Source organism: Falco rusticolus, chromosome 6, assembly GCF_015220075.1.
Source record: "Falco rusticolus isolate bFalRus1 chromosome 6, bFalRus1.pri, whole genome shotgun sequence".
NCBI classification, from domain to species: Eukaryota; Metazoa; Chordata; class Aves; order Falconiformes; family Falconidae; genus Falco; species Falco rusticolus.
In genome coordinates, this window is record NC_051192.1 from 41,487,361 (window position 1) to 41,496,195 (window position 8,835).

Sequence of the window (8,835 nt, forward strand, 5' to 3'; positions counted from 1 at the left end):
GTAGGACAGGACAAACCAATGCTGTTGATCACATTATACAGCTGCAGTGACTGAAACAACGTTCCAGCTGAAGTAAACCAACAGAACTAGTGACAGTTTATGGCCAAAAAAGCATATGGGACTTCCGCTGTTGCAGTTCTCTCCCAAAGATATATGTGACACTCTTGCAGAAGATATCTTTGCTTGTCCTCACGAGTCCCTCAACACCATTCATAGCAACAAGAACCTGGAAACAAGACACCAAGTGGAGGAGCAAAGCATAATATTGGTCACTGCACTACATTTGCTTGCTGTTGTATATGCTAGCACAAGTTAGATACTGCTACTGTAGTATTTTCCCAAGTGCAATTCTATTACGTGCCCTGAAGAAAACCAAAGCATGTCTACGCTGACTTTGTTACCTGTACCACGGTACAAGACTTGGAGCAAATGCTATGCCCTGCCTTTGTCCGCTCTAGGTATCAGACTGCACATGGGCACAGTGATTATCTCTGCAGTCTCCGTGTGCCTGCACTGAAGGACTCTTTGCCTACCTACACCATGCCTGTGACTTGTATGCCCAGCGCACACAGCTGACCACACTGGTGGCAACTACTGTATGCACTCTACCAGCTGCTACTCTGCATTTGCTTCCAACACATTTTTTGCTACAGTTCTGATGATTGAGAGGCAATGACATCAGAAGATTGGCAGGGGACAGTGCCTCCCCACAGCGTGATCCCAGCACACATTAATCTGTGGATGAATCTTGCCATTCTGGAGTGACTAGTGCTCCCCAACTGGCAGCACACAACTTTCCCCAACACAGTTAGCATCGCATGAAGACAAAGCAAGGTGCCATCTGCACAATGAATGTGGTAAGCCATTCCACACCGCATGTCTGGGTCACGCAGGTCGTCTGCAACACCTCTCAGCACACAGAGTTGACATGTAACACTGACACAGCTCTATGCGCAACATGCAGGTCTGGGCAGCCACCAGCCACCTTAACCATGAGCACAAGTTTCCCTGTCAGGAGCCCCACTGCCACACGTAAGACAAAAAGAATACTATCACTCCAGACACCCAAGAGATGACTGTTCTCCTATCGTACCTCAACACACAAAAGAGACAGCTCTGCTGCTCCTCCCCAGATACACAGAAAATAGGCAATGAAGAAATATCCTCCCATGACAGACCCATTTCCACCTCCCTCAGAACAGGGAAGGAGGAGACAGAGGAGACAATAATTGGGACAGGGAATCCATCCACATGGATCCATCCACGTAGACAGAGGACTCTCTCCCAGCAGTTGGGCTGGGATGAACATTGGCACTTACTCTCTGACCCCTGTGGGTCCAGAGGGGTCAGAGAGTTGGACATCTTAGTCCCCATCACTTGCTGGAAAGTCAGGACTAGGTGCCACGCACAGTGCATCATGGTGATATTCCTGAGATACTCCCTACATCTTATTCCAGCAGTAGCAGCAAAGTTAAGAAGAACATGATGAAACACACACAGCTCTTCTGCACAGCTGCTTTTTCAGGCTCTTCACTGATACAGAGAAAAACTAAAGTTTTCATTTATATTTGCCTCGTATCTTCAAGGATTTATTCACAGAAAGATTTGGCTCTTTGAATTGTATTTGAAACTTGAGGCTCTCCAGAGGAAAAAAATGACAACAACCAAGGATGTTACCAACCGAGCATGACCGAGCTTGCTTTAAACCCTTTTACAACCCACCTCAAGAACTAGAAATGCACACTTCAATGTGTCTTATTCCCACTGTAATATGTCTTATTCCCGCTGCAGTCTTTCAGGGATTTAAGCATGGGAATATAGTGTCAGTGTGTTCAGGGATGTCCTTTGAAAAATCATGGAAACTGAATGGGAGAAAACACTGGGAGGTAATCAGTGTGATCCAGTTATCTCTCCAACTCATTAGAACTATAAATCAACGCCTTATGATACAATCTCTATTGTAGCACCATTCTGGCTTGGAATTATGAGTAGTTAATGCTATTTGCATCATTTAAATTTTGCTATCTCAAGTTGTTCAGGAAACAGCTTCTCCTAAAATAGTGCTCTAGGTGCAGGAAGGAGAATGATAAAAACAGATTTACTCTGTCCTCCAAGACAGAATTAGTTTACAAAGGCAACCTTGATCCTGGTTTAGCACTGCAACTCATGCCATTTTACAGAAGAACAATCAGTACAGGCAGAAAAAGCAAGAAAAAAAAGAGAAAATACAAAAAGCATACAGACAAAGACCTGTCACTTCTAGATCGTCATGTCAGATGGAACATCTGGAACCCAAAATGCTCTTTCACAGCAAATTCCAAATAGCCCGTATACAGAAGAATGCATGGAAGAAAGAAATAAGTCAGCTAAAAAGCAAAGCCAGAAGTAAAATATTTATTTGGTTATCCTCGGGATAAGCGTGGAATTAAATGTTACGATCAACTTCCAGGATATTCCCATGCAGAATTCAAGTGGACTGACCTTCCTTCTGTCCCAACTTGTTATTTCCTGCTAGTTATAGCAGTATCCTTGGCATCATTTAAAGATATTTCCTATTTCTTTCCACACATGCAAGAAAAGAACAAACAGTTTCTTCTGCGTGACAATTTAGTGACAATTAAATAATGTGGCCAGTCATACAGTGGCACGTGTTTAAGTAGAAGTGTGTGACTGCTGTTCCCTTGGCATTTGGAGCAGTCTCATTTGCTTCATGCTTATCTTTAAAAGCAGGAACATCTTAAAATAAAAACTCAGTGGAGCCAGTAGGGAACTAGTCGGCAATGCGTACTTTAAATACGTGCTGGTTCTGCAAACATCTTGTCAGCCAGATTGCTCTTCCTGAAGAGGACTATTAAGGTTTGTAAAGTTAGGTGTAATGCTGAATGCTCAAACACATGAAACCTTTTAGCAAACCCATGAAACATACCAAACAGACTGTCTTCAGTACAGTGTGTGTATTCACTTATAGGCAGAGTGGGGGTTGACGTTTTTGGGTTTTAATCATCCACCAAGAAGTCAGGAGTCTGAGGGAAACAGACAGTGGCTCAGGTCCCAGCCCCTGCAACGCGCTGTACAATAAATGTGGCTGAACAGTCACGGGGGGGAATTATCTTACGCTGTTTCCTTTCCACAGAGCCCTGGCAGAAGGGCAGGCAGGGAGAGAAGACATGTGTGTGCTCACAGAACTTCACAACAAGGAGATTCTTGCTGCAGAGGAGATTACGGAATTGAAAGGAAACAGAAGTTATTGTCTTTAGTTAGAGAGCATGAATCTGTGACCTGCTGGCTTATGTATCTGCAAAATGAATGCAAAACAAGTGTCCATGTTAAAAGAGAGTCCACCTACACGCAACGCACTCAAAACGGTTTAACTCTTCATTTTCATCTTAAAAACTGAGCAATTCTAAATAACCCTGAAGACGCTAATCTAAGGCTTTAACGTGGTTAAACTTGGAGAACTAACCACATGATTTAAAGGCCCCTTCTGCCTTTTTAAGAAGTAATAATTTATTTTGTGGTACTTAAATGCCTTCTCATATCAAACTTTCCAAACCTGCCACTCCTGTTCTCACTCTGCTGTGCAGTTCCAGAGAAACTGGTACAGTCCTTCTGATTTTATTTCTAGTTTTCATTCCCACTCATCCCATCTTCCACTTTTTACACAAATAATCATATTATCAATTTACAGCGATCAGAACCATAAGGTTCTATTTAAATGTCAGACATACGCATTTAGAGCACTCAACAATTCAAAACACAGTGGTGATCAGACTGTTACGCAGTTATTCTACTCCAGGATCTATACCAGCTCCCATTAGGTTTGCAAATGAGATTTTGACTGCTTTGACTTACAATGCAGGGCAAGTAAGTAAACACTAATGGCAGAAAATATATTGCACATACAGTGGCACCACAGCAGCAAACACACACAATATCAAATAATAATAACACAATTTGTCAGCGATCCTGTCACTGTACCCGTATTTCTGTTCAGCAGAGCTGCCCATGTTCCACCCAGAGCCACCCGCCCACACAGCCCCGTTTTGAGCTGTGCAGTATGACTGCTCCCCAGGCACTGAGGGGGAGCCGTGTTCTGTGCGCTGCTTCTCCAAACCAACAACAGGGACAGAAGGACTGGTCAAGGGAAATTCCCAATGACAGCATCTGTATTTCTCCCCAGCAAAGGGTCAGAGCACAACAGAGGTGCTGCCCGTGCGGGGTCAGTGGAGTACTGCAGACATCATAAGGAAGAAAGATGCTCCTGTCTTGCAGGAAATGTTGCCAAGTCAGGACAGGACCACTTGACACTTCGTGCTGCTGCACATGATTAGGTATCTCAGGCTTAAACAGCCAGATTTTCCACTAAGCATTGGGACAACCAAGAATCAGGTCGCACACGTTGATGTTAATTTTACAACTGCAATACCGAGAGACTAGAGTGGTCAGACTGGGAATCTCTTCCTTCCTCATTCTGTCAGAGCTGAATCTGCTTATCTTATGGCAGTAACGCCAAGCACACCCTCTCCTACCACTTCTTGGAAAGAGAATGAATGTACCATTTGTGTTTACTCAAGACGACCCTCGTCAACAAGGTTATATGAATAATCCTGGATGTTGGACAAAGTACCCACATACTAATATGTGTGTAGATTTATCACACACCCAAAACCATGGCTTGGATTCTGTCCTACACAGCCCTTTATAAATCAAAAATACTAACTAGAGGTGGGAAGATTACATTTAAACTCACATTTTAAAAGGCAGCTACTACTTTGTGTTCTTCATCAACCACTTTAAATATCTCCTACAAAAGCCGTTAGCCTTATTGGCCCTCCTTTGTAAGGAGGAACATACTTGTTATGCTCAAGTCACACAGGGAAAGCAACAGCCCTTGGAGAGGAGTCTGGCTGTCCCGAATTCACCTTTCCAGAAAAACAAACTTTCATTTGGCTATGGGACACCGACTTTTCACGAGGAAATAAAAAAATGCTGGAAGTTAGGTTTTAACAAAGTTACGCACTTTGAGAAAAATCGTATCATGTGCTAAATTCCTCTTCCACACAGAGAGGAAAAACCAACAAACAACTGTCATGCCTCCTGTAGGAGTCAATGACAGCTCCAGACTTGGCCGCAGCACGCCATCACCCCGCTGAAGCGGGATGCAGAAGGGACACAGACCCGCGCTGCGGCCGCCCCGCCCGCCCGGGCCCGCAGGCGGGAACGAGCCTCCCGCGCCACGAGCCGAGCGCGGGCCGGGGGCGCCGCGGGGCTGGGGGGAGGGCGAAGGAGCGGTAAGGAGAGGTGCCCCCCTCATCGCCGGCCCCGAGGCCTTTCTCTTCCCGGAGGCATGAGGGGCTGGAACGGACCCGAGCGCGTCAGCCCGTCCCGAGGCTCCGGTGCGAGGCTCTGCGGCCGGAGAGCGGGCGAGCCTGCGCGGCGGCTGGGTCTGGCGAAAAGTTGCGGGGAAGAACGGACGGGTAAATAAATAAAAAGCCAAATACAAAAGTCTCCTCCTCAAGGCAGACGCATGTGGCGCAATTCGCTTTCCTGCAGCGGCGGGCGGCCCGCCCGGCCCGCCAGCCCCGGTGCTCGGCGCTGCCGCTCGGCCGGCCCCCGCCACCGCCCCCCCGCCACGGCCGGCCCACCCGGAGCGCGGTCGCCGCTCCCCCGGCCCGCCCGGCCCCGCACGCCGCCGCCCCGCTCACCTGCCGCCCCGGCGCGGCGCGGCCCCGCTCACCTCATGGCCCAGCTCCGCGGGCGCCGCCCGCTCCCCCAGCGCCGGGCCGGGGAGCGCAGCGGCGGCTCCTCCCGTCCCCGCGGCGGTGCCCGGCCCCAGGGAGACGCCTGCCGGCGGGGCGGGCGGGCGGGGCGGAGGAGGGCCGGGCCGAGCCGCGTCCCCTCCCCGCCGCGCCGCTCGGCTCCGGAGCGGCGGGGCAGCGCGGGCCGGGCGGCCCCAGGGCTTCTGCCCTGCGACGGCGCTGCCGGGAAGCTCGTTGCCACCGCAGCGTGAAGTGTCCCGGCCCGCGGGTGTCCGGCCGCCGGCGTGCCCGCGGCTGTGGCCGGGCGGAGTTGTCCGCACTCGTAAGGACCCGCACAAACCCCCTCACCCGCACTTGCGGCGGTTAATCGCTTCCGAGGCGGGCACCTCGCAGCAGTGAGGATTCCCTGCACAGATACCGATTTTGCTTCGTTATCTCGGGATTTTGTTGCAGACCTGCAGAGGGGCACAGCCACCAGCTAGCAGTTCCCCCGAAGACACTGGTGGCAGTTTCTTTTTGTCCTGCCACAGGTCATCCTTGTGGAAGTGCTTTCACCTTCTCCGTAACCACCATTTAGGCGCTGGGAGAACCATGATCAGATCGAGCTGAGCCTTCCCTTCTCCAGGCTGAACACACCCAGTTCCTTCAGCCTTGCTTCCTGGGGCAAGTTCTCTGCATTTGAACATCTCTGCGGCCCTCCACAGGACCCTCCCCAATTTTTTAGTTACTCTTTGGAACTGGGGAAGACCACAGCTGGGCTCAGTCCTCCAGGTGTGGACCAACAAGTGCCAAATAGAGTGCGATAATGGCATCCCTCATCTGTTGGTTATGCTATTGCTGACAAAACCTGGGACATAGTTTGCCTTCATGGCTGCAAGGGACGTTGCTGCTCAGCTTGCAGGCCCCCAGGCACCCCAAACACCTTTAAGCAGTGCTATACCCCAGCCAGCCAAAGTCCAGCCTAATCTAGGGCCCTGCTTTTAGAAGAGTTTGGAGCAGATGACCAGGGATCCCTTCCAACCTAGCTAGACCTTTCAGTGAGCCTGTGATTCAGCACGCTGTGGTTTTGGGAACTGTAGATAACTCGAGTATTATGTCAGCTCTGTTTGAAACAAATGTATTTGATTGATTAATTACCATTAATTGAAATGGTAATGGTTTGCCTGATGGTATTTTCCCCTTAAATAATCTTTAGGTATACTCTGTAACTCATCATACGTATGAGTACTTTCCAACACGATCATCTTAAAAAAAGGTATGTTTAAAGTAGATATTTCAATTGCCAAAACATGATTCAATCACAATTTCTATTAAGTCAAATTCCACTGTTAGGTCATTTTTCACAGTACACATTGTCTCAGCAGTGACTGTAAAATCCAGCTAGGACTCTGATAGGTAAAAGTAATCTTTCTGAGGCAGCTTCAAGCATTATTGCACCAGCCTCTTTGCCAGACTTTTTGCCAGAAATCATGAACCCCACGGCAGTCAGCAGCAGGGGGTATGCCACCACTATGGGTGCTACAGTTCACTGTCGGATTTCTTAACTTAAACTGCCAGGGACAGTATATGTATCTAGTATTGTATGTTAATAGCCAAGGTCTGGGCAACCTGAAGAGTGCCAAACGTTTGTGGTGGGGCTAAGGATAAGTGAGGCAACATAAGGTGGTTTATAACTACAACGATACTGCCATGAAGCAGCATCACAGCTAGACCACTGAAATGTGCTCTGTGTCATGTCTAGCTTCTGGTTTGTACCAGTAAAGAAACCCTAGCAATGAGAAAGCACACTGAAATAGTTTCACTATGACAGATACTGTCATGCTGGTCTGAAGGAGTCTCCTGCAGGAGGGCAGGAGAGGAGTCTTCATGGCTTGGTGAACACCACAGGGCTGTTGCTGTATATTGCTGTATACTGTTGCTGTTAATGTAATACAGCTTCTGCAGGCTCCCAAGGCTGATGCCATTAGAGATTGATAAGGTGAGGTTCATGATCAAGGCATGCATATAAGAAGCAAGCAAACACTTTCACAGGTGTATTCTTTTTATTTGTTCTCTCTGCAGCTCTTTGAAACCCATGACTTCTGCCAGCAGCAAACCAGCCATGAACTTTACTCTCACCAAAACGCTCCCAGTCTGCCAGTGTGCAGTGGAGAAATGCAGAGGGTCCCGTTTGGTCCATTAATATCAAGAGGATCTCGCAAACTGAGTCAGGGCCAGGCAGTATGTCTTTTCTGCGGTTCTGTGAGCTCAGTGTGGACTGTATTGGGAGACCCTGAGTGTTGGCTCCTCATGTTATGAGTAGATTTTGCAAAAGGTCAACAACTTTGGGGTTTAGAAGAGGAGGTAAGTCCAGACAGGTGTCACTACTGCAGCGTGCACCGTGTGCAGCAGGTGACATCAGTGTCTTTCTGCAGCCGGATTGCCGTGGGCTGCCCTGCCCTCTAGCGCCTGCAGTGCCGGCTGCCTCTGTCCCCTCCCCGCTCCCCCTCGCATGCACATGCGAGACCACCCCCGGGCCACCGCGGGTGCAGAGCTGGCTACTCTGCGGCTTACCTGCCTGCCGGGGACAACTGCTGCCGGAGATACTGACCTGAGAAAGGGCATTTGGAGGGGAAGGGCATCAGGAGGGGCCCCCGCGGGGATGCGGTGCGAGGGATGCCCTGCTCACGCTAGGGCTGGGCTGAAGTGGCTCCCCCAGCCACCTGAACGCCAGCCCCTGAGCCACCCTGTCAGAGGCAAGGCTTGCGCCACACCGCCTGCGTGTCTGCCGGCATCACCCCTAACAGGTGACAGCTACGCCATTACCCCAAATCCCTCTTCCCCTCCTTACTGTTGCTCGTGGTTTTCCGTTTCTTGAGTGACCAACAGGGTGTGAGGGGTCCCCTCCCCTGCCAACCTGCCTGTATCTGGGGCTGAATTCAAGTACAGGGCTATTAATGGAGAACTGCCAGTAAGGTATAAAGAAAGCTTCACGGCTGTGTGGCCTCATAAAAACAACCAGTTACAGCAAAATCTACACCAATACACAATACTTGAGTTATACCTATAAGTTCTAATGAAGTAAAAAAGCAGGGCA

The 8,835-nt window shown here is 49.3% G+C and overlaps 1 protein-coding gene across 3 annotated transcripts in view; it reads right to left on the reverse strand.

Moving 5' to 3' along the window:
* Window positions 1–5,840, reverse strand: part of PLAGL1 (PLAG1 like zinc finger 1) — a 50,419-nt gene extending 44,579 nt beyond the window's left edge. Inside the window, exon 1 of one of the 3 annotated variants that reach the window (XM_037392283.1) lies at window positions 5,738–5,840. The gene's annotated coding sequence lies outside the window, so the exon portion shown is untranslated. Of the gene's footprint in view, window positions 1–5,705 lie in introns of all 3 variants that reach the window. The other 2 variants (XM_037392284.1, XM_037392286.1) reach the window with 2 other exon arrangements.
* Window positions 5,841–8,835: the final 2,995 nt, after the last annotated feature.